This window comes from Ambystoma mexicanum, chromosome 6p, assembly GCF_040938575.1.
Source record: "Ambystoma mexicanum isolate Mex_15411 chromosome 6p, UKY_AmexF1_1, whole genome shotgun sequence".
In the NCBI taxonomy this organism is placed as follows: Eukaryota; Metazoa; Chordata; class Amphibia; order Caudata; family Ambystomatidae; genus Ambystoma; species Ambystoma mexicanum.
The window spans coordinates 1,502,257,330-1,502,282,909 of NC_090935.1; the positions used below are offsets into that span (position 1 = coordinate 1,502,257,330).

The 25,580-nt window shown below is 50.2% G+C and overlaps 1 protein-coding gene across 1 annotated transcript in view; it reads left to right on the forward strand.

The window, feature by feature from the left end:
* Positions 1-25,580, forward strand: part of BMP2K (BMP2 inducible kinase) — a 1,074,721-nt gene that overhangs the window by 469,937 nt on the left and 579,204 nt on the right. The gene's annotated exons all lie outside the window — the stretch shown is intronic.

Below are 25,580 nucleotides of genomic sequence, written 5' to 3' on the forward strand. Positions count from 1 at the left end.
AGGAGTTGTGCCTATGACATCCCCAGTATTTGGCGAAGCCCGACTTCCCTTCAGCCACCAGATGCATTTCCTGCAAGAAAGCGAGATCTACATGATGCCTTTCATTATATACAAGTGTTTGTCTTGCCGGTGCAGTTAAGCCCCCTAACATTCCAGGAGAGAAAGTCTTGAGAAGTTTCCAGAAACTTAAGAAGATCCGGCTCAAGTCTGAGCGGGGTAGGGAGGCCGTTCCAGAGAGAGCAACCAGCCGAGGAGCGTGATCTACCTCCCATTTTCTGCTTGGAGAAACATTTGACCTGCAGAGAGTTGGAGCCAGAGAACCAAAGGACTCTGGCAGGGAGGTATTTAGAGAGGGATAGATGGATGTAGAGAGGTCCCAGGCCTCAGACAGACTTGTGGATGATGCAAAATTTGATCCTCACTGGGAGCCGGTGGAGAGATTTTAGGGATGGAAAGATGCGGCCCCTGTGCTTGAGGCCACAGATACGTCTTGCAGTCCTATTCTGGATTAGTTGAAGGGGCCGAAGGGAGGAAAGAGGCAGATTGAGGAAGAGGCTGTTGCAGTAATCCAGCCTAGAGAGAACCAGGGCTCTGGAGACGTTGAGCTTCTGAGCGAAGGTGAGGAAAGGTAGAAAGCCCCTGAGGAGGCGGAGCTGAATGTTTGACTTCTTGGCAAGGTCTGTGATGTGTGGAGAGAAGGAGAGAGGAGTCAAAGATGATTCCCAGGTTTTTGACTCACAAGTGGGTGAAGGGAGAGGACCCAAGGAGGCTGGCCAGAGAGTGGGAGTAAACACCAATGTGAAAGATCTCGGTCTTACTGACATTACGGCAGAGATCGTTGTCAGTGCTCCCTTGCCCGAATAGCAGTCAGGCAGTCAGGTATGAGGGAGGAGGGGGAGGAGTTAGAGGATGGCAGCTTGAAGGAAAGCTGTGTGTCGTCTGCATAACACTGGACATGAGGGGAGAAGGTGATCAAGTGGGCCAGATGGTCTCGGTAGATGTTGAAGAGCCATGGCGATAGGTTAGACATTCTGTGTCCCAGGTAGTGGGCACTGAATGCTTGCAGAGTTTGAGCCACCAGGATGTTTGGTATAATAGCAAGGTAAGGTTAATTCAGAAGAGCAAAGCTGAATAGAGGAAGAAGGATTTCTGAAAGTGCGTGCCATCTAAGGAGGGTGATAAATTTCCTGTCGGGGTAATGGTTTTTCTGTCTTGAGAATGAGGTGCATTTATTGGTCAAATGTGTAAATATGCTACACATACATTTCGCGTGTGTGCACCTTCAGAGGGTGTGGAGATGGGGCTCATCCGAGTCACCCTGACAAAGTTTTGCAGACGGAAGTCTCTGAACTATATCTGCATTATGAAATAACTAGGCAACGATGTGCATTTGTCGCTGGGGCTATCTAACTGGTTCCCGTTTTGTTTTTAAAAGCTCAGCCTCAGGAGAGGAAGAGAAAGGAAGCTTGTATTTGTGGCCGCTTAGTTATGAAATGGGCAGGCAACCACATTGAGAATAGAAAGTATGGGAGACAACTCGGGTGCGATTACAAAGTGGCAGAAGGAATTGTGGTCAGGTAGAGTGGATATGGAATTTATCCAAGTGACTCACATCATTTTTGAGTTTACAAGGGGAAGACTTCAGCCACATTTATTCTTTTACACCTGGAAGAAAATGATGATGCCCAATTCGGGAGTTGAGTTCCTCACATTTGAAAAAGAATATTGGGGTGATAACGGCAATGTGAGATCTATATGGACCCAGTTATTCTGTCGCAGAATAGGGAATGAGACTGAGAAATCTGCAGTGAATGGGGGCTGGAGTGAAATAAATGGGGAATTGACAGGTTACTTTAGTAGCGCTGAGGGCATAGGACGGGTGAAGCATATGTGTTTTTGGCAAAACTGCCTACTTTAGACAGGCTGAGGTACACCTATCTTTGCTAGGGGCCCAATTGTACCTGTTAAAGCCATTGATGTGTGTTTGAAAGTTTCCAGGGATGTGACATGAAGGTCAAAATTTGGAAAACAATGAGACTTGCAAAATTAAACACAGGATACTGGCTTTTTCTTGCTTCTTCTCACCCTACTGGAACCCTACCATTATCCTAATCCAGGCCACTACAATACTCACACAGTTAAGTAAGGTACTTGAGACCCTGCTCTTAAGGGAATGCCCAGGAGTCACTGAGGATTTGCTATCCCTTTGTAAATATCACCCCTGTAGTATTGGCTATCTAAGCTACTATAATCTGTAACCTCCCCTTCCACATACCTCAGTTAACCGCAATTTACTGGTACAGCGCTCCGTGCTTTCTACCTAGTTTTTTGCTATATAAAAACAAATAAAGAAAACATCTGGGCAGGGTTACTGTGGGTGCAGTTAAGACAGATTAAAAAGCAGGTACATTTAAACTTGTTTGGAAAGTTGTTGATGTTTTTTACATTTTAGGTTGGTTTGGCGGCAGTAAGAAAGGGACTGCGTGGTCCAAACATGGGTAGGTAGCAAAAGGAAATGTGCAAGGTGAAACAAAAGCGGCGAAGGTACCAAAAGGTGGGAAGACAGGAGCTAAAGGCTGGAGAACAGCTTGGAAAGTTGAAGTGGGGGGAATGCTAGAATAATTTATGTACTGGTGATCGGCAATGGGGCATGCTAGTATGTAAGGCAGTGGAGCCAAGGATGTGGAAACCTGTGCAAATGTGCCTGCCTCAGTAAAGTGGCCTTTTATCAAATAACAGAATTTGGATGGTCCTTTCCTCATTGTCCGCCACCAAAAGGACTGTGTGGTCCTTTGTTTGGGGAAGAAGTGTCTCTGCACTGCAGAAAGTTGGGTTGGGGGGATGACGCACACAAAAAGGGATGCATTCTGTCTTCTCCAGCATGGGGTCTGGCATGGATTCACATGCTCATGAATATTCCCTGTCGTCGGGCTGGGAATCCCTCGGTAAAGAAAAAATCAGTTTTTCGTTTCTGAACTGTCTTTCTACTAGTAACCAATCACTGATCTCTGGGTCATACTGCCCCCAGCCAATGACTGCCCTCTACCTAAGCCCCTCCACTGGCAGCCATCTTCAGATTTTTACCGCACGTTCAAGTGTTGGGAGTCCTCGTGCTATAACTCTCGATCTTTTACTGCGTTTTGTGTTTTTTCGAAGAGTTTACGCTTATATTTTCGTTCAATCGAACCTCAAGCTCCACCGATTCTACTTCCAATCAACGGGGACCCGTTTTCGGAATTTTCAACGCCCCTCAAGGGCATCTTTTCGTCGAGTTGCCACTTCTCGGAAGATTCCAGAAGATCGTTGAGGTCTACCCCTCATGGACATGGCCCAGGACAAGGGAAGCATGACGTCTGTTGGATCCAAGCTGTTCAGGAGCTGCCCTGGATGCGGACTAGAGAACGTCTTTAAGGAGGATGAGCACTCTGTGCCTCTACTGCCTTCACGACGACAAATCGCACGTGGAGAAGGACTGTGTGTTTTGTAAGAACATGTCCGAATGGGCAATGAAGGATCGTCATACTCTGCTCACCAACTGCTGGCTGGAGGGTAAGAGCCCAGCAGCAGGTGAGAAGAGGAAGAAGTCTGAGCGGTCTTCTAAGACCTTTGTGGGCACTCCGGCGACGGGAGCCCAACAAAAGGCTAAGCACCGCGAGTCTGCGGGCACAGGGAGCGCTGATTGGTTGGGCTCCTCGGCTACCAAGGTGAAGGCCTCAGACGTGCCCAAGGTCGTGAAGGCCCTGATTCACCCGGCTAAGGCCTCGATTGAAGGAGTTGTGGCGGCTCCAGGGGCTAGAGTTTCCCTGCCACCCCGGAGGGAATCTTCTTTTCTGCCTATCGAGAAGAACCCCTGTGAAACCCCAGCAGGAGAAAGGGGGGGGCACGGTAGACACAACAGACACAGATACCACCTCTGAGGATGAGTTGGCTAGCATCCAAAGGATCCTGGACAGGAAGTCAGAAGAATCCAGGGCCCACGGGAAGGATCCCGACAAGGCCGACGAAGAGAGCAACGGGGGAGCCGATGAGGAGGATAGGGCCACGGAGGGCCCCACGCCCCGGCCTTCGGCCCCGTTGCAGCCGGTACCCGTACCAGGGGACAATTCGGGAGCTATCTTGATGGCTATACAGGCCCTATGTACGGAGATAAGGACAAGGATGCCCTTACCCCCCACCGATGACCCAGTGGAGCCTGGTCCGTCGGGGAGCCCACCTAACAAGCGGAGACGAGTCCATCCTCCTCCCCCCTTCCAGCCTTCACCACCATCCCCTCCTCAGAGGGATGTTGGGGAGAATTCTCTGTTAAGGCTAATTTCCCAAACCTAGTGAGTTCCCCAGCAGCTTTGATGGATTTTTTGGGTTTATTTTTTTCTCCTGCTAAGAGTGAGACTCTTTTTCTCCCACTCTTGGGCATGATTTGAGAATGTCCTTTGACTATGTAATGTGTTTTATGGGCTATGGGGTCTTTTACTCCATAGAGCTTCATGTGTTTTTGGTATGTGTGTTACACAACACCCTCAGTGCAGTAACACAGGGGTGTCATAGTGACCCCAAACATAGACTCCATACCCTGGGACTGACTTGTGTCTCCCAGGGCATGTAAAGTCACCATTGGCTTTACTAGTCTCAAATTGTGAACAGAACCAGTACAAACCATCATATTATGGAAGTACTGGTAGGGGTAATTAGATTGCCCCTGCGTCTGTTTTCCAAGGGGGCACTGTCCAGTTCCCCCCCTTTTCGAGTTTCTGGCTGGTGGCAGTGGATACCACGCGAAATATCCCCCCGGAATATTTCCTATGGGATTTTCCCATTCATTTTAAACGCACCACTTTTTGGTGAAATGTTAAAGATACTGCAGGGTTATTTATTTAATATTTATTCCCCGGTTTTTGCCAGGACTCTGTTTTAAAATGGTATTTGTATTCGCCTCTGAAACTCTAACACAAGTCGAGCCCTTTGTTCGACTTTTTGGCGGGCTTCTCCACAGAAGCTCTCCAAATGGTGCCACTCTGTCTGGGGTCTACAGGATGTGTGGGAGGGGTATTAGGCACCCTGGATTGAGTTGCCTTGGCAACTCAAGTCATACTCTTGTGTGATTGGCCCAGTGGTGAGCCGCCCGGCTCACCACTTAGCATGTTTGTGTGACAGCTAGGCTGTTGAATGGGGGTTTTTCTGCATAAAAGCAGGGCTTTGGGGACTGGAACTTCAGAAGTCGCCACAGGACCTAAAGAATCCGAAGAGGGGAGAAGCTGAGCCATCTACAACGACAACACCATTGGTGGATCCCTGCTGTACGAACTCACCACTTCCCCGACGACAGAGGAGATCTTCTTCCAGGCGAGTCTTCTTCCCTTTGAGCTGGTGGGACCAACCTGTTCGCCTTTTTCGCCTTCCTGGATCATCTCGTGGTCGAATCGCCCGTGCCAAGAACCCCGGCGACCGGATAGCCACGCTTCACCACTGCCGCGAATAAAAGAGTTGTACCTTTTTTTTTTTTAACTTTGTTTATTTTAAAACAAGGCAGAATGATAAGTACAGACATTATATGCAGTGGTTATATAGGCATGTTGAACCCCAGTCCTTTATCCCCCCTGCGTCTTCTCCCTCCTCCCTCCCCCTGGTCCATCCGTCCCATAGGCCCTGTAGGCGGGCTCCTCCCTCCCGGGCAGTCCGGATTGAGCCTCAGCGACTATGTGTCTTCCTCCGGGCTCTCCTGGTTTTTGAAGATCCAGTGGGCCCTGGTGGGTTTGTAGGTCAGGGCGGGGAAGCGCTGGTCGAATTCCAGCACTGGGGCCCAGATGTTCTGGAAACGATGTAGAGTTCCCGCTTGTGCTGCCGTCACCTTCTCCGCTATCAGGATGTCCCAAAGTTTGGTCCACCATTGGGCTATGTGGGGGCCTTTCGGGGCTTTCCAGGTTCGGGCCACCACCGTTTTCCCTGCTAGTACGCAGTGAGTTAGTAGTTTCGCTCTGGGTCCGGAGCGCGGGTAGGTCCCGGGGATTGGAGCACCCAGCAAGATCGGTTCTGGTTCCAGGGGAATCGTTGTTCCGGTAATTTGTGAGATGGACCCTAGGCAAGCTTTCCAGAATGGTTGGATCTTCGGGCAGTCCCACCACATGTGGAAGAAGGAGCCTGGGTGGCCGCATCCTCTCCAGCAAGAGTGGTCCACCTGGGGGTTCATATGGTGAAGTCTGAGGGGCGAATAGTACCACCGCAGCGTGATCTTATACGCACATTCCCTATTGGTGATGCAGGTGGACGAGGTATGTGTTCTGGTCCATATGTCAACCCAGGTTTGATCCTCTATCGGGTGACCCAGGTCCGCTTCCCATTGGGCCATGCAGCGGGTTCTTGTGGTCAGGAAGTCGCTTAGAAAGCGTCTGTACAGGGTGGATACTCTGCCGCGGGTTGGAAGGTCTCCCAGGGTGAGTTCTAAGGCAGTAGGAGGGCGTGTTGCTGCTTGCAAGGTTTGGGGATGCGAGCACCAGTGGCGTAGTTGGATATATGTGAATCTATCCCGTTCCTGGAGTTGGAACTTCTCCTTGCATTGGGCGAATGTGAGAGGTCTCTCCCCCGTATACAGCTGGTTTATGGTCTCCAGCCCACCTTTGATCCAGTTGCGAAAATTGCGAGGATTCGTACCCGGTGTGAACATTGGGTTATGAAAGACCGGGGAACGTGGGCTCAGTCCTCTTGGCACTCCCTTTCGTTTTAGTGCCCAGTCCCAAGTGCTAAGGGTGTGTTTAGTTGATAGCAGGAGCTCTCCCCAATGGGTCCTGAGGGGGGGCGGGATGTGTGGTAGAAATCGCAGGGGTAGGGGTGCCCGTGATTGTTCCAGCTCCACCCATCTGGGGCGGTTTGTCGTATTTTGCCAGGCCTGGACCTGGGCCAGTTGGGCTGCCACTCTGTAGGCCTGTAGGTCTGGGACCCCCAGCCCTCCCAATTTGGAACTCCCCAGCATAGTTCTGAGAGGGATTGTCGCTTTCTTACCTCTCCAGATAAAGTTCAGCATTTTCCTCTGGATCCCTCGGAGAGTTGGCGTGGGGATTGCCACTGGTAGTGAGGCGCATGTGTATAGGAATCTCGGAAGGAGGTTCATCTTGCATGCAGTGATGCGCCCGAGCAGTGAGATCTCTTGGGTCTCCCAGCGCTTCAAGTCGCCTTCCAGTTCTTTGAAGAGTCGGGGAAAGTTGGCTTTGTATGTATCCCTTGGGTCAGCCGGGATGTAGACCCCTAAATAGGGGATGGCGCTCTTTTCCCATGTTATTGGGCACATCTTAGTCAATGGTTCTCGTTCTGCTGGGGTGAGGCCAATACCCAAGGCGGATGATTTATCGAAGTTTATGGTGAGGCCTGAGACTTCGCCGTAGCTGGTGATTTCGCGTATCGCGTGTTTGAGGGATGAGTGGGCCTCCGATATCGTGAGCAAAATGTCATCCGCGTATAGGGCGAGTTTATGGTGCGTGGGGCCACTTTGTATGCCCTTGATTTGGTCATTCCGCCTAATTTTTTGTGCGAAGGGCTCCATGGTGAGTGCAAAGAGCAAGGGCGACAGTGGACAGCCTTGCCGGGTTCCGCATGATAAGGGGATTGGGGCCGAGTTGTGACCGTTGATCCTCAGGCTTGTTTTAGGGCAATCATAGTTGGCTAGAACCATCGTTTGGAAAGCTGGTCCGAAGCCGAAGGCCCCTAGGGTGTGTCTCATAAACGTCCAATCCACCCTATCAAACGCCTTAGCTGCGTCGAGAGCCACCAAGACTAGTTTTTGTGAGTTCCGGGAGGCGAGGTCCACCAGGTTCAGGGTTCTCCGGATGTTGTCACCTGCTGTCCGGTGTAGGATAAAACCTACCTGGTCGGGGTGGATGATCTTCGGCAAGATGCGATTCAAACGGGTTGCTTGAATTTTTGAGTATATGTTCGCATCGATATTTAAGAGTGCGATTGGTCTGTAGGATGTTATGCTTCTTGGGTCTTTTCCAGGTTTGGGCAGGAGGATGGTGGTTGATTCCTGCATCGATGGGGTCACCGCCCCCGTTTCCCTCAAGGAGTTGAATAGGGTAGCTAGATGGGGGGTCAGTTGTGCTCTGAATAGTTTATAGAACCTGGTTGAGAAGCCATCCGAGCCGGGGGCCCGTGTTTTAAGTGATTTGATGGCCTCCTCAATTCCCTCCCCTGTGATGGGCTCCTCTAGTTCGTCTCTCGTTGCGTCGGAGACCCGGGGCACTGCTGCCTGCTGCAGGTATTCCTTCTGTTGTGATAAGTTTCGTGGGGTTGCCTTCATGATTTGGGCCAAGTAATCTATTGCGAGGCGTTGCTTCTCGGGCTCTGAGTATAGTGTGACCCCGTTGGCATCACGCAGGCCCATAATTGCGTTGATACGTCTCTGCTTGGCTAGTTTGGCCACCAGAAACTTGTTCGCCTTGTTGCCCTTCGCGTAGTATGACTGTTTGGCCTTCGCCATTAGTTGGGCGGTTTGTTCCGCATAGTGAGCTTCCAGTTTTTTCCGTGCCGTACGGATGTTCCGTTGTGTTTTGGGGGACCAGCCTTTCTCCTTATGGAGTGCCTCGGCCTCTCTTAGTTCGTTCTCTAGGGCCGTCCGGGTCTGACGTCTATCTCGATGGTAGGCCACACCTTGGGCTATCAGGGAGCCACTGATTACTGCCTTCATGGCATCCCAGTTGTTCGCTAATGAGGTGTCTAAGGCTGGGTTTTCGTTAAAGAAGTTTCTTATTCCTGTTGCGATCTTGTCTCTGGTGGCCATGTCGTTGAGGATGGGGTCGTACAGCATCCATTTACGCGGGCTGTTGGGGTTAGGGTTATGAACCCGGAGTTCCAGGAGCACTGGGGCATGGTCGGATATCGCTCTTGTGCCGATGGTGACCTCTTTGACTGAGGGGAACGTATGCGGGGAGATCAGGAACAGGTCGATCCTTGAGAAGGTGCGATGGACAAAAGAGTAAAAGGAGAAATCTTTTTCGTCAGGGTGAAACACCCGCAATGAGTCTATTATCTCCAGAGTCCTAAAGAATTGAAGGAGGCTGAGTGCTTGGGCGAAGTCGCCTGGAGTCGGGGGGTGTGATCGGTCTTTGGTGGGGTCGGGAACCCCATTGAAATCCCCGCCGACAATTGTTTGGCCCTCCACAAAGCTAGCGAGAGATGTGCCCAAGGAGTCATAGAAGTGTGACTGTCCAGTGTTGGGAGCGTATACTGAGATAAGGGTATATAGGTCTCCCATTAGGAGGCATTTAATCGCTGTAAATCGGCCTTCTGGGCATATTTTCGTTTCCAGAATCTGTGGGTTCAGGTCTTTCCTGAAGAGAATTGCCGTACCTCCTTTTTTATTTGTGCTAGAGGCGAAGAATTTGTAACGGTCACCTGATTCCCGTAGAGGCGCCGGTCTTGACTGGGCGTATACCGTATCTTCAAAGGTGATGTGTAACACACGGCTGGCTCTTTGGGCTGGACCTCTGTGCACTGTATGTCTGACTCGAAAATATGGGATTAAGGAACTGGGTTATTGAATGTCTCTCTCTTCTTCCCTTTCTCTTCTCCTGTAGAACCCCAAAGGTTAACGCTCTCACCTTAGGTAAGTGAACGCCGTGCTCTCCATCTGCCTCGGGGCAGGGTGCTGTAACCAGTTTCTTCACTGGATAAGGGGAGCAGGCCTCTTGACTTCAGAGGACTGCTGTCCGTCGTTTACTGCACGAACGGTAAGTTTCGAGTAATTCTAATGTATTTAAAAGTCTTGAGTAATGATGTCTCGTTTTGCAGGGTTCCGGCGATGGCGGATGACGGGCTGAAGTGAGTTGAAGATGGAGCCCGTGTGATGAATAGAAGCGCCTGGAAGCACGTAAGTAAGCGCTTGTTGCCTGCTTCACGATGCGCTCTAACTGTCTTTTTATTTTGCAGATACAAGTTCGGAGCGGCTGCAGGGTGCCGGAATACCCACTGGGTTAGATGTGGATAGGAGTAATGGCACGTGAGTATTAAAGTTCCCCAATGTCTTTAAACGCACCTTGTTTTGTCTTTCAGATGCGGGATGCAGCGCCGAAGGCCTCCGGAGCGTGCGAAGAGTTGGTAAGCTTTTGTCTTTCAGATGCCGGAATGCAGTGCGAAGACCTCCGGAGCGCACGAAGAGTAGGTAAGCCTTTGTCTTTCAGATGCCGGAATGCAGCGCGAGGCGTTGGTGACAGCCGATGGACCAGGTAAGTGAAGCGCTGTCACTGAAGACCGTAATGCTAACCTGTTCTTTCTTGTCTTTATAGGTGTTGCTGAAGACTGGATTCAGGATGGTAAGCCTTTTTCCTTAGGCCCAGGATCAGATGCAGAAGACACGATGAGTGTTCTGCTGCAGAGGATGCAGAATAACGCAAAGCAAGATTCATCCATCGGGTGTGGTTTAAATAGCCTCCTGTAGTGCTTAGGTGTCTCCTTCCACAGCCACGCCTAGGTAAGAAAAGAGTTCCTGCTTTCCAGAAGAGTTCCAGTGTTCTGAACCTAGGGAGTGGCTCCTGCCCCACCCAACAGGAAAAGTAGTTCCAAACAGAAGAGGATCAGAGGCTCAACTGGCAGGCAAGTAAGCAGCATGGTCTGCTGCAGGTAAGTCCACCCAAGCATTATGAGCCCGGCGCTTCCAGCGCTGGGACTGGGCATATTTATGAGCCTGGTGCCACTGGCGCCAGGACTGGGTCCAAAAGGTCCCAATTGGGACTGGTTGGCACTCGGAACCTGGGTTATGGATCTGCTTCCAAGGGAGTTGGGAAAACCCTGACCTTTTGGAAGCAGAGATCATGACAGAATTGGAGCGGGAATAACCGGGATCGAAGGCGGGATATATCTGCCGGCAGCAGGTGGGTCTCTTGAAGCATAGCTATCGCTGCATCTTTGTCGCAAAGTTTCAGTAGAATTGCCTTTCGCTTGTTGAGGGAGTTCAGGCCATTAACATTCAGGGAGAGGATCCGAAGCGACTGAAGGTCCTCTGAAGGCTCACTCTCCGTTCCTTGGGTTAGGGGGGGGGTCATGGGGTGGTGGTTCAACTGCCATGTCTGTTAGGGAAACTCTTGGTATCATCCTGCACTTGAGGTTTTAACGCGGAGCCCCAACGGGGGGCCGCAACTTTAACAGGGAGGTAGACCGACATTGTCAGTACGGTCGTACCTAAGGCCAACAGAGCCAACTGTCCCATCACGTATCGTGTACTGTGGGTTTCCAAGGAACAAGGGATGGAAAGTATCCTTGGAGTGGGTATGAACCATGGGTGTGGCCCGCCGCCACCGTGTTCAAGGTTGGTGAGCTCGAAATCTAGGTGGCGGGTCCTACTTCAAGCAGGGGCATCTGTGTCCCGGCTTACTTGCTGACGGAGCCTGGGACCGTGGAAGCGTCCCCGTTCATTTCTTTCTGTTGTTCCGCTGGGTCGACAACCAAGGCGTGCGTTTAGATTTTGGAGAGGGAAGCGGTCCAGAGTCTTCGGTCCCCTCTGGGATTGGCGTGGAAGGATCTCGGGGTGAGGTCGGGTGTAAGATCTTCTCAGCGTCTTCCAAGTGGCTGATTCGGCGTAGGGTGCCATTATATGTGAACTGGAGAGCTGTCGGAAACAGCCATCTGTAACGGATCTGTTGCTCCTGGAGGAACAATGTCAGAGGCCGAAGTGCTCTTCTTTTCTGGAGAGTGAGTGGTGAGAAGTCCTGGTACATTTGAAGTGGAGTGCTCTGAAAAGTGATCTCATCTCCTTGGCGACTGATCGCTGATATTGCCTCTTTCGTCGTAAAGAAGTGGACCCTGGTAATCACATCTGGGGGGGGGGTCCGAATCTGTCCCACGGCGCGGGCGGAGTCTGTGGGTCCGGTCCAGCAGGAGCTGGGATTTGTCCAGATCCGGGAGTAAAGCCTCGAAGAAGCTTCCCACGTAGTCCGCTAGCTTGTTGTCGGGGATAGAGGACGGGACGCCCCGAATACGGAGGTTATTGCGACGTGCCCTATTTTCAAGGTCTTCCTGTTTGAACTCCAGGATCTCGTATTTGTGATGCAGGGAATCGATAGATTTTTGCATTTCCCCCAGTGTGGTAGCGTGATCCTGGGAATGATCCTCGATCTCTCCGAGCCTCTGTTCGAGTTCTGTGACCCTCTGATCCGTTTGGTCAACTTTAGCGGTGAGTTCCGAGAGGCAGGCGCGGAACTCCGATTTGATGTCCGCCATGAAGGCTATCAGGGCTCCTTTGGTGGCGAGAGCACCCCTATCCTCTTGTGGCTTCTGTGGGGTCAGTTTAGGAGGATCCTGTTTCTTGGGTTTCTCCAGAGCCGTAAACATGGCGGAGATATCTGTGCCCTTGCTCACCTTCGTCTGCCTCGACATGCTGCTCGTGTCAGGCGGTCTTAATTAAGAGAGTAGCAGCGAGGCCTAGGACGGCGGGAGAGTGCACTTGGGGAGTTTCTCACCCTCGACCCCCGCTCTGGACTAGATCTGGGTGAGTGGGCAGGGGCGCCCCAGGAAACGTTGGTATGGGGAGAGGGCCTCCGTCGGGGATGATGCAAGATGGCCGCGGGGGTCCCGACTCGTTCTGCGTAGCGGGGGGAGGGGTGGAAGCCTGCTCTCTTGGTCCCTCAGAGTGTATGTAAGCCGTAGCCGCCGAGGCAGCAACCCGTGGTGTTCCGGGTCGCCTTGGTAAGAATCGGATGATTCTGTTTTAAATACCGCTCCCCCTCTCCAGCTCCTCGGTGTTCTAGGGTCCCGCTACCGCCGGGTGCAGAGTGTGCTGCTGGGTTCCGGCTTTGCGGCCATCTTGGTTTCTCCGGTCGAAGACGGGGGAGAAGTTCAGCCGCTAAATTCTGGTAGAACGCCTCCTCGGTCGAAGGCTATGTTTAGCCAGGTTGTGCCATGTCGGTTCCGGTCGCTTTAGATGGCATTGGCGATGCGGAACCCCGCTTAGAACCGCCGGAATTCGACGGCGGCGGCGGGCATCCCACGGGCGGCCTCAGAGGAGCGACCACATCGATTGCGCTCCAAGCCACGCCCCTGTACCTTTTTAATCGGGAAACTCCGCGGCTGGTTTCTTCCCTGGCAGTGCAACAACCTCCAGCTTTCTTCCTCGTCGAGACCATCTCTTCCTCTGGTTGAAGCCACGACTTGCACCCGCTGCCAAGAACAACTGCCACCGCTGGAGCTTTCTCACCATTTTAGGTACTGTGTCCCGCCTGGTCTCCCTTTCCACTGATTGTCCAAGGTGTCCCGTAAATCCTTGACTTTCTAACTGGGTTGACCTCAGACCTGCTAACTTTGCCTTTCTGAACTGATCCAACCTCTTTTGACTTTTCTGCAAAGACTTTCAGTGCATTTCCACTGTGTGATCTTGGGCACATTCCGCCTGGCTCTCCAAGAGTGGGCCTGGCCTATGAACATTTTGCTCTACAGTAGACCCTGCCTTTCTTGACTTGCTGTGGTTTCTTAGGTGTTGGTAATGTGTTATTTTCCTACTCTGCCTTTTCTCTCCCTTTTTAAAGGAATTATTGGAGTGCCATCTACGGTTACGCGCTCACCTCTGTTTTGCTAAATAAGTGGTGTCTTAACCTAGACTTGTCGAATAATTAACTATGGGGGTGTATATACTTATAGTGACTGTGTTTGAACTTGCTTGACATATTAGTGCCAGTGTATTTTTATAAGTGTGTTTTTAAATAAATAATTATATACTTTTATACCAAAGCTCTGGTCAGTGTTTGCTTGTTATACTGTATCTTTAGCCCTATTGTGTATACACTATATACTGCCTAACTCTTCTTGAGAGAAGTCTGACTGCTCAGCCACAGCTACCAGGTAAATCTGGGTGGTGCGGACTGCTACCAATTGGGTTTACTGCTTACTCCTGTAGTCTTAAACTTTTTGCAGTGGTCCCTAAGGGAACTGCACAGGTTTCTGCCTAACAAGGGATGAGACTGGGATGGAGACGGAGACGACGGGGATGGACGACGATGGTATTGACGATGGGATGGACCTCCCATCACCACCTCCCTGGGCCCCCCGCCCCGACGAAATTGGCTCCTTCCACGCCATGATTGCCAGTGCATCTGAGCTCTTCCAGCATCAGAAGGAGGGCTTCCTCTACCAGCGACGGGAGGCCAAGAGGAAGACTGTCCTCTCAGTCCCGTTACTGGACGACATCTGGAACGAGGGGCTTTCACTCCTGAAGAACCCGGCCACGGCTCCCGCTAGGCGAGACCAGTACGAGAAGTAGTACTGGGTCTGGGACTCTGCCCTTATGTGTCTGAGCACAGCCATCCCCGGATTCGGTGGTCTCCGCAGGGGCCAAAAAGAAAATGGCGGGAGTGACGGCCTCCACTTCTACACACCCCCCCCCCTGGACAGCGAGGGGAAGAAGCTGGACGCCATGGGACGGGTCATCTCGTCGGCGGCAACGACTATTAAAGCGGCCAACGCCTTCGCGATCGTGGCACGCTACGACAGGGAGCTGTGGTTCAAGATCGCTCCCCTGATGGACTTCCTCCCGGACAACAAGAGAGCTGAGGCCCTGGAAATCCTACAGGAAGGCGAGGTGGCGTCGGACCACGCCATTACGGTGGCCACGGACATCGCCGACACAGGCTTTCGTCAGATGGACAACAGCGTTTGCCTTTGCCGGGGCAGTTGGCTCAAGGCCACAGACTTCTGCCAGGACGTGCATATCAAGGTTCTGGACATGCCTTTCGAAAGGGACAACCTGTTCGGCAAGACAGTGGACGAGACACTGCAGGCCATCAAGGTGGACACCGAGACGGCTCGGGCTTTGGGTGTTCAACAACGAAGGCCGTCCTTTCGGAACTCCGGAGGCAAGCAAGGTTCCTCCAAAGGATTCGTCGGCGGTTCCTCGTACTGCCAAGCAGCCCGCTCCTCGTCGCAGGAAGCCTACAGAGGACGCGGCAAGACAGGAGGATCGCATTGTCGTCGCCAAGGAGGCCAAGGCGGCAAAGCCGCGAGGAAGCAGTACTGAACCGGCCGTGGCGTTGGGCCCTCACCCGAGCACCCCGGTGGGAGGCCGGCTGGCGAAATTAGTCGGCGTGTGGGAGTCCATCTCCACCGACCGTTGGCTGCTAGATGCCCTGGCCCGTGGGCACACTCTGGAATTTCAGAGAAGGTGTCCCCGTATACCACCCGTGGCCAGGAAGGAAAACCACGTCCCACAACTACTCCTGGAGGTACGAGTGATGCTAAGAAAGGGGGCCATAGAACTGGTCCCAAAAAGGCTCTGGGGCTCCGGAGTGTACTTGTGGTACTTCCTCGTCCAGAAGAAGACCGGGAGTTGGTGACCCACCCTGGACCTTCGTCGTCTAAGCAAGTACATCAAGTCTCAGAAATTCCGGATGGTCACCCTCCAGTACGTGCTGGGACAGCTGGAGGAAGGCGACTTCCTATTGTCGCTGGACTTGGAGGATGCCTACTTCCACATCCCTATTCTAAAGGGACATCGCAAATTCCTACGATTCGTGGTCCAGGCGCAGCACTATCAGTTCAAGGCCCTTCCCTTCGGGTTGAAGTCAGTGCCCAGGGTATTCACCAGTGGCAGCACGGCTGCACCTGCAGGGGATCCACGTCTACCCCTACCTGGACGACTGGCTCACCCGAGCAAAATCAAGAGATCTCACCGTCGATCACACAGCGAAGACCGTCCAACTGCTCACGGATCTGGGATTCTCGATTAACTTGGCAAAATTTCACTTGGTACTGTTGCAAGTCACCCTGTTCCTGGGAGCCTTACTCGACACAGTGGCGCGATTGGCTTCACCGTCGGAGGAAAGTACGAAGGCCATCCTGGGCAAGTTACAACGGCTGTTGACCATGGACGTGGCCAGGGTGAGGTCCATCAAGTCCCTACTCGGCATGATGTACTCGTGCATCTACCTCGTGCGTCTATGCCGGCTGCGGATGCGACCACTGCAGGAGTTCCTAGACGCCCGTTGGATGCAAGTGGCGGGCAGTTTCGAAAACCGGATCTCACTCAACGAGACTTTCCACCAAGCGATCCGCTGGTGGGGCACCCGCGCACATCTAGCGGCGGGTATGGACTTCCAGACTCCGGCACATCAGGAAACAGTGACGACGGGCGCCTCCCTGGAGGGATGAGGAGCGCACACCGGAGATCTCCACGCAAGAGGCCTTTGGCTCCTGGAGGAGAGGTCCCTACACATCAATGTCCTGGAGCTCCGAGCCATGTTCTGGGCCCTCAGGTCGTTACTTCCGTCCCTCAAGGGCAAGGTGGTAAGGGTCTTCACTGACAACACCACCACAATGTTCTACAACCGAAAGCACGGGGGCACCAGATCACCAGCCCTATCCAACAAAGCACAGGATCTGTGGCACTGGGCCGTTGCCCAAGGGATGTTTCTGGTACCCTTCCATCGGCAGGAATAAAGAACACCATCGCCGACTCACTCAGCAGGGAGCTGCGCTCGTGCCAAGAGTGGGAGCTGCGGCAGGATCAAGTGGATCTTCTATTCCGACAATGAGGCAATCCCCAGATCGACCTTTTCGCGACGAATGCCAAGTTCCGGATGTTCGCCAGCAGGTTTCTCCAGCGGGGGAGCATGGGCGATGCCTTCTCATTCCCCTGGGACGGCCTGTTCCTGTATGCGTTCCCACGGTTGCCGTTGCGACTCATCAGTCAACTCAGATGGTCCTGGTGCAGGATGATCCTTGTGGCACCGGCGTGGCCGAGGCAGATTTGGTTCCTGGACCTTCTGGACATGTCAGCGTCCCGCCCAGTCAAACTGCCGACAGACGCGGATCTTCTCGTCAGAGAAGGAGGTGCCATCCTCCACCACAACCCGGGGTTGCTGAACCTGCAGGCTTGGCTCCTGCAGCACTAGAGTTCAGAGGGTACGATATCCCGGCGGACTGCAAGGAGGTGCTTGCTAAGGCCAGGGCGTCCTCGACTCTAAAGTGCTATGGACACAAATGGAAGAGGTTCTCTGTCTGGTGCCGTGCACAGAAGATTAACCCTCTGCGGTTACGGCCCCTCAAGTGCTTCTGTACTTTCTATCGCTGGCCAAGGCGGGGTTGGCACATGCCTCCATCAAGATCCATCTGGCGGCGATCTCCTGCTACACCAGAACTCCTGGGCGGTCATCTCTATGGTCTCATCGCCTGGTTAAGGAGTTCATGAAAAGAATGTTCCGGTCGTTCATGCTGGTTAAGGCCCTGGCCCCGGCGTGGGAACTCAATGTGGTGCTGACCAGGCTCATGGGGCCGCCATTCGAGCCACTGCATTCGGCACCGTTGAAGTTCCTGTCGTGGAAGACAGCGTTTCTTGTGGCCATCACCTCCGCACGACGAGTGGGAGAGATCCAGGCCCTCTCCTGTAAACCTCCATACCTGACATTCCATGAGACGAGGGTGGTGCTGAGGACGCACCCCTCCTTCATGACCATTGTGCCGTCGGACTTCCATCTCAACAAGCCCTTGGTGTTACCTGTTTTCTTCCCGTCGCCTTTGTCGCTGGCTGAGAGGACTTTGCACTCGCTGGATGTGGCTAGACCGCTCAAGTTCTACGTGGACCGCACAAAGAGTTTTCGGAAGACATCACAGCTATTTGTCAACTTTGGACCTGTGAACCAAGGGAAGGCCCTCTTGAAGGCTTCCATTTCCAGATGGCTCTCTGGCTGCATCATGGACTGTCACCGGTTGGCAAACCGACCTTTGCCCGTTCGTCCGAGAGCCCATTCAACCAGAGCGATCGCTGCTACCACAGCGTTCCTCTCTGTTGTGCCCCTGCTGGACATCTGCAGGGCTACTACGTGGAGGTCGATGCACACCTTCACGAGATTCTACTGCGTCGACCGGGATTCCTGGGAGGAGTCCAGAGTCGGCCAGGCAGTGCTGCGCAACCTGTTCGCCTGAAGGTGAGCCTGGTGAGGAGGTAAGAGATGCTTAATGTTGAGTTGTTGAAATGCTTAATGTTGAGCCTTGCCACCTCCCGTGGTTGTGCATGTGTATACTGCTATGTATTATTGTATTCATGAGCATGTGAATCCATGCCAGATCCCATGCTGGAGAAGGAACAAGTTACCTACCTGTAACTGTTGTTCTCCAGCATGGGTCTGGGATTGATTCACATGCGAACCCTCCCAGCTACCCCTCTCAGGCTCTTCTCTTGGTCCTACTGCCACTTTACGTGCTGCCAAATCTGAAGATGTCTGCCAGAGGAGGGGCTTAGGTAGAGGGCAGTCATTGGCTGGGGGCAGTATGACCCAGAGATCAGTGAGTGGTTACCAATAGAAAGACAGTTCAGAAACAAAACTGAAACTGATTTTTTTCTTTACCGAGGATTCCCAGCCTGACGACGGGGAATATTCATGAGCATGTGAATCCATGCCAGACCCATGCTGGAGAACAACATTTACAGGTAGGCAACTTGTTCCTTATTGGCCGTCACCATGCATGCACAGCGCTCGGGAGTTATCCTGCTGATAGCTCTTGCCTCTTTGCTCATTGGACTCCGAAAGGAGATGCCCTCTCAACCTACATCAAGGTTGAGGTTGGTTTTGAAGGTTGTAAATGCAAGAGGAGTAACTGTGAGGCAGGATGGTTTGGGGTAGGAATATGTAAACCTTGTTTGTTGGTCACTAATGCAGGACAGTTAGAATGGATGAGAAAGGGTGGTAAAGTTAAACTTGTTTAGAGAATTGTTCAAGTTTTTTACATCTTAGGTTGGTCTGGAGGTCAGGAAAGCTGGAGGAAAGGCAGACGGTGGGAACCAACAGGTACCTCAAGGTAAGGTGCCCTTTAATTATGGAAGGCTTGGGAACAGAATGTAAAGCAGGAGATTAGGACTCTGATTATGGGAGGAGGTGGTGTAAAATAATTGTGTATTAGAGATCGGAAAAGGGAGTTGTTAATATGGAAGGAAGTGGAGCCAAGGATGTGGAAAGCAATGAACACTTACCTGCCTCAGAAAAACAACCTTTTGTCGAAAAACTGGCTTTTAGTATTTGCTCTTTGCCCCCTGCCCCCAATGCTGCTTAATGTGGTTCTGAAGTTGGATACTCTATTGAGTAGACACATGTACTCAAACATATGTGACAGGATGTTCAGTTGTCTTGACCTCTTTCTCATCCATTACTATCCTTTTGACATGGCTATAGTTTAAACTTTTCAATGTATTTAGTGGATGGAAACAGAGGAAATTGTTCTGATCGGTTGGTTTACGAAATAAGTTTTTGACCAAACTCTGGTTTCTCATTTCCACAAATACATCTAGAAATTGTACCTTTGAACCCCAAATGTCTGCAGTAAATTGGGTGTGATCCTCATGTGTCCGACATCCTGTAGACCTGTATCCCTTTTAGATACCTCCTTCAAAATATTTGGAAGAGCTTTGTTGGGGCCATTGAGTCCTGGCTTTTGGAGGGGGCAGTGCTCTCAGATATCCAGTTTGACTTTCCTCCGGGGCTGGAACAATGGAGCAGGTTTTAAACCTGTATGTATTGATTGCCAACTCTGTGTTTTGTGGAGGGGAGGCGACCTATCTTGCATTTATGGGAAAATAGGGCTTGCGCCTGTAGCAGACCGGTGGGAGGGGTTAGTGCTCTGCATGCTTTGAATTTGGGCTTGCGGTTCGTCAGGCTGTGTTTTGGCCCCAATATTGTTCACCCTCTACATTAATGGGCTTTTTAAGGCCCTGGTAGACACCAGGGCGGACTACCTGAGTCTGGGGGGGAGGGCCTTTCCAGTTCTGGCTTATGCCGATGACACACTATTAATAGCCAGAACCCCAAGGGCCCTTCAGATCCTGATAAGATGCATATGCAGCCTTCATGGAAAAGTTGGGGTTATATGATGGGTTATTTATAACTTGCTTCATACCCAGAGGTTTCTAAGCATGGGCCCCAGTGGCTGATCATGCGGGCCAAATTTGACTGTTTAAAGCTGAGGGGAATACGGAAAAGTGGCCAGGGTTCTCCAATAATCCTAGCTGTCCAGCTTGTGGGGTGGCAAGAGAGTACCTGAAACACTTTGTATTGTTCTGCCCGGCATATGGAAATGTGAGAAGGTCCACATTTTTGCCAGTGCTTAGGAATATGGATATTCGTCTACATAGGCTGGCTTTACTTTCTCGATCTGCTGACTCAGTATTGTTAGCCTGTGCCTTCCTGGGTTACTTGGAAAGGGCCACGTACCAGAGAAAGGGTTTTTTATCTTACTACTAAGGATCTATTTAATTCCTGTAATCAGGTTTTTATCTGTGCCGCATTGATTTTTGTATAATTGTAGGGTAATCTTATTGTGTTTTAAAATTGCGACGAAATGCTATTGTTAGTGTTTTTTTTATGCTCTGGAGTTTTAATGGATGCACTGATAGTAATAGGTGAGGAAGAACGTTCATTACAACTGGACTTTATGTAGCAGCAGTTTGAGTCGTGGCTACTCTGAGAATGAACTAATGGTAGCCGAATCAGAGGGCAAGACATGAGCTGTTACCTAAATTGAGAGATAAACCAACTTTAGTATGTGTCGAAGTAAAACATACGAAACATTGGACTCTTATTAAGCATGAGACATTGAAAACTTTGAGTGTAACACAGTTTTTGTATAAAACCATGAGGAAGAATCTGAAGGATCTTCCAGTATATATAGATAGCTTTAGATTTAAACCAAGATCTAAGAAAACCAGTACATTTCCTTGCTTACAGTGTGTCAATTCTAGCAATGTGGTGAGGGGTAATATTGTATATCATCCCCATACTAGGGAGAAGATCATGCTACAGGATTTTGCAACATGTGCAACAGAAGACATTGTACAGCAAACAGTGCCCTTTTGGCTCGTATTATGTTGGTTACTCAAAACGTAAGGCCATAATTTGATGGAACGAACACCGTTAGAATTTAAGGACTACAAAAATAGTATTTGCCGTTTTTTGAAAAGAGGACACAAATGGCATAGATGATCTTTCAATTTTTAGATATAAGACCTGGTAAATGTAACCACAATAGCACACGTCTGCTGGATCAGCCGGAGGACTTTTGGATAGATAAATTGTACTCTGTCACACCTGGCAGCACAAATGAGGAATGGAATGTGTACTGTTATCTCTGACATTATAAGCCAAACTGGTATTTTTGGATATCATAGTTGATTGCTATGAAATAGGATGAACATACTTTTTTAACTTTAACTGTCTTGAGGATAGGTCAGTACATTTGTTATATTATTATTAGATAGGTTGCCTCTGAAAGGACTTGGGCTAAAATGTCTAATACAGCAAAGTCTAATTTGTTTACATTAACATATTTGTTTCAGCACTAAAGGTGTTTTGCATATATAAAATAGTGTGACAGGATGGTATTTGAAGATAGTTAATCGGCATTACATCAAAGATTAACATATCCCTATCGTTGTAGGGGTATCTTTTTATTCTTCACTTAGGACCTGCTCTCTAACCTTGATTCTAACCTTCTGTTCTCATTTGCCTCAATCTTTCTTCTGCTTTTGATATGGACAACCATGTCATCCTGCTCAATCTCCTCTGTGATAACCTGGGTATCACTGATCAGGTCATGGCCTGGCTGACCTCCTTTCTCACTGACAGACCCTCTCGGGTCCAACTGGGGTCTTTCCTCTCTTCTATCTCTCTCTCTCTACTTGTGGTGTTCCCCAGGGGTCTAACCTTTCTCCCTGGCTTCTCAAGCACTTTCTTGCAGCTCTTGCCCACTGCATCGCTGCTTTCTGCTCTAACTTTCAGTTTTATGTGGAGGACACCCAGCTCTCTTTCAGGCTCCCCTCGGCCGTCTCTTCTACTTCTCTCATTCCAGACGATCTGGCCGCAATTCAGGAATGTGTGCCGCCAATGATCTCTGCCTTAATGCCAGTAAGACTGAGATCCTCATCGGAACACCAACTCCCTTCTTTTCTCGCTCTGGCCGCCCACTCTGGGCCCTCTTGCTGCTCCTACCTGTGAGGCTAAGAACCTTGGGGTGATCTTCGACTCCAACCTCCCCTTCTCTCCTTGCATCTCTGAGGTCTCTAAGAAGTCAAACTATCAGCTGCACCTCCTCATAGTTCTTCCTTTCCTCACTTTCCCCCAGAAGCTCAATCTCTCCTGAGTTCTGGTCCTTTCTAGGCTGGACTACTGCAACAGCCTCTTTCTAAATCTGGCTGCCTCTACTCTCCGACCTCCACTACTTATACTTGGCCTCAAGCCCAGGGATCGTATCTCTCCAGCTCTGAAATCTCTTCATTGGCTCCCAGTGGTGGCAAGGATCAAGTTCAGGACCTGCTGCATCGTCAAGGCTTTCAGGAGCCTGGGACCACACTACCTCCAACTCTCTTCCTAAACATCTCCCTTCTCGAGCTCTCTGCTCATCCAACTCCAACTCTGAGAGTCAGTCATGTTTCCAAGCAGAGAGTTGGGGGCAGATCTCTATCTTCTGCTGGGGCCTCCCTCTGAAACAGCCTCCCTGCCTCTCTCAAACTTGAGCGGAACCACCTCTGGTTCCGGAAGCAACTCAAGACCTTCCTCTTAAAAGAAGAATTCGTTTTGTGTTGTTCTGACAGAGCTTTTCTGATTTGATGTGTCTACTCTGCAGTACATTTGTGACTAGGAGACTGATCTTCAGGATTTCACTCAGCGTTTGAGAAGTGGTTGTTGGCCCTATGTTTAGAGTTGTTCACTCTCATAGTGCAAGTGAGTTGCTGAGGTAAATCAAATATATATGTAGGATCACTGTTTCCTACTTAATAACATTTAAAACAACCTACTTAAAACTGCCCACTTCCTATTTGATAAATTAGTGCCAGGCAACAAACCTGCAAGTCATTGTACTTAATTGTTTTCCTTCCTGCAAAGAAACTGTTGTATTACTTTTGAGAAAGGCATTTTAGGAATTGGTTCAGTCATCCCTACTCCTTAGAGCATTTCTAATGACACTTGCTCATACCTCTTTGGGTATTGGCAGCTGCAGCCTTTATTAATAATGTATTGTATGTATTAGATGATTCTAAATCATCTGTTTTTCATCAGTCCATAAATGCTCAAATATTTCCACATGTACAATGGGAACCCAGAACACATTTTAAAAATTCCATTAAAAACATCTTGTCTGATCTTTTTTTTCTATAATTGCAAAACAAAGGTACAATACCACTGTAACACTGCCAGCAGACAGCCCTCCAACCCACATCCATCATGCAAGGCAGACAATTCCATTGCTCATAAGACATTCTTAAATCACCAGCGGCTGTTTTTAGGCCTTTATCAATCCCCTCTTTTTGTGTTACTAGTATGTTTGTTTTAGTTTGGACAATTCTTTGACAGGTTTTACTTCAATTGTGAAACTGATGGTTTCCCTGTTGAAGCATTGTGACCGTTTTGCTGCATTCTGGGAAAGGTCACTCTTCTGTATATGTTCTGTCTTTATGATCTCCTTATTGCAGGTGGTTGGAGACATTGCATGGCTTCTTCAATTCAAAATATCTTTGGGGCTCCTGTTCTTGGGTCCCCCGGTGTGGGATGTATCTCTCCTGAAGCTTTAGAGGGTTTCTGTTTCTAACAAATGTCTTAGTCGCAGCTTGACTCTGCAACATGGAGAACGCTGGAGGATGTTTGATATCCTACTGCTGCTGGGGTATCAAGGTGGCTTTCAGGGCTCCTAAATAAACAAACTGTCGAGCGTTTCATCAGTCAGGGCAAGTCAAGTGGGGACTGCACAGAAGCATGCTGGCACAATAGGGGGAACCGGAATTGGGTCCCTTTCAACTGCTTATATCTTCAACATTAGGATGCCATTGGACCTACCCCTAGTCTTCCCATCCCCAGCTGAGAGGGGCTCTTTTTCCCCTTTAACATGGCCGGAGTTCTGGCCTCGTCAAACCTCACACCCCCAGATTATTTTGGTGGTCAGTAGCACCTCTTATTTGATCATTAATCTGGTCGATGCCTACTTAAATACTTTTCATCTTTCCATCATTGCTAGGACAATTTCTAGAGCCAGACCTGACTACTACAATGTGTTCTTCTTAGGACTATGTAAATCCTTCTCAAAAACTGCATGTTGTACAAAATAATTCTGAGATTCCTGCCTCATGTGCAGCTGTTTTTTGGAAAGGTTTTCCAGCTACACGGGTGCACTGTGGTGCCCCATCAGCTTTGATAGACACCCCTACGTACCCTGCACCAGAGACTAAGTCGGGGCAAGTATATATTAAGTCACAGTGGCCCATAAATCAATTCCTTTTGTCTGCAAATTCTGACAAATAGTGTTCTTGAATCAAGCAAATGTCCTCATTAATGGTTTGGCAGTGATGACAGTGGTAATTCTGCCAGATGGAATTAGCGTTCCCGCCAAGGTGTCTGGCGGAATTACGGCCACATTACAAGGTAACAGGAACACCATCAGCGGTAACAGTAATTCCGTCCCGCAGAATTACCACATGTGCGGTACCAGAGATAAAGAGACGGACACAGTCTTATGTGGTTCGCAACTACTTTATTTAAATAGTGAGAGGGATGGGGAAAAAGCCATACTAACCCTAACACTGAGGGGTTTTCCTTCATCAACAAAACTAACTAATGGACCAGTCGCTGTCAGGATGTCCAAAATAAAGTCCATGGTCCTGTGTCCAAAACCCTTTACAAATCCTACAAAACTACTATGAGGTTAAATAAGAAGTTGGCTGCTGTCCTTCTCCTTCGGTCTCACTACCCATTTGGTCCACTGATGCCTATGTACTGCTTTCAGGGAAGTGATCATCTCCCTCTTTCTTTTTAAGTCACGGGAAAAATCCTTTTCCTGGAATCCCAAATGCCAGGGGAACAGCCCTTCCCTGGACTTGTTTATGCCAGGTGTATATGCACTTCGATGGTCTTGTATCGGCCAGGGGAACAAGCCCTTTGCTGGTCTTGTATAGGCCAGGGGAACAAGCCCTTTGCTGGTCTTGTATAGGCCAGGGGAACAAGCCCTTTGCTGGTCTTATATAGGCCAGGGGAAAGAGCCTTTTGCTGGTTTTGTGTAGGCCAGGGGAAAGAGCCCTTCGCTCGTCTTGTATAGGCCAGGGGAACAAGCCCTTCGCTGGTCTTGTATAGGCCAGGGGGACAAGCCCTTCGCTGGTCTTGTATAGGCCAGGGGGACAAGCCCTTCGCTGGTCTTGTATAGGCCAGGGGGACAAGCCCTTTGCTGGTCTTGTATAGGCCAGGGGGACAAGCCCTTTGCTGGTCTTGTATAGGCCAGGGGGACAAGCCCTTTGCTGGTCTTGTATAGGCCAGGGGGACAAGCCCTTTGCTGGTCTTGTATAGGCCATGGGGACAAGCCCTTCACTAGTCTGTTATGCCAGGGGAACCACCCTTTCTTGGACTTCAGGTGCCAGGGGAACAATCCCTTCCCTGGACTTTACTCTTCCTGGATGAGGATAATGTTTCAATAATATATTCAACTGTTCTTTGGTCTTTAGCAGACTTTCTTTAGCCTTTTTGCTAATTATTTCTGTTGTTGTTCCCATGTACTAGGACAAGGAAGAATAGCGATTTTCGGTCTCCCTTTCAGGTGTTTTCCTCACACCCTTTTGCTTGTTGCTCAAATAGTATTTTACTTGCGCTTAG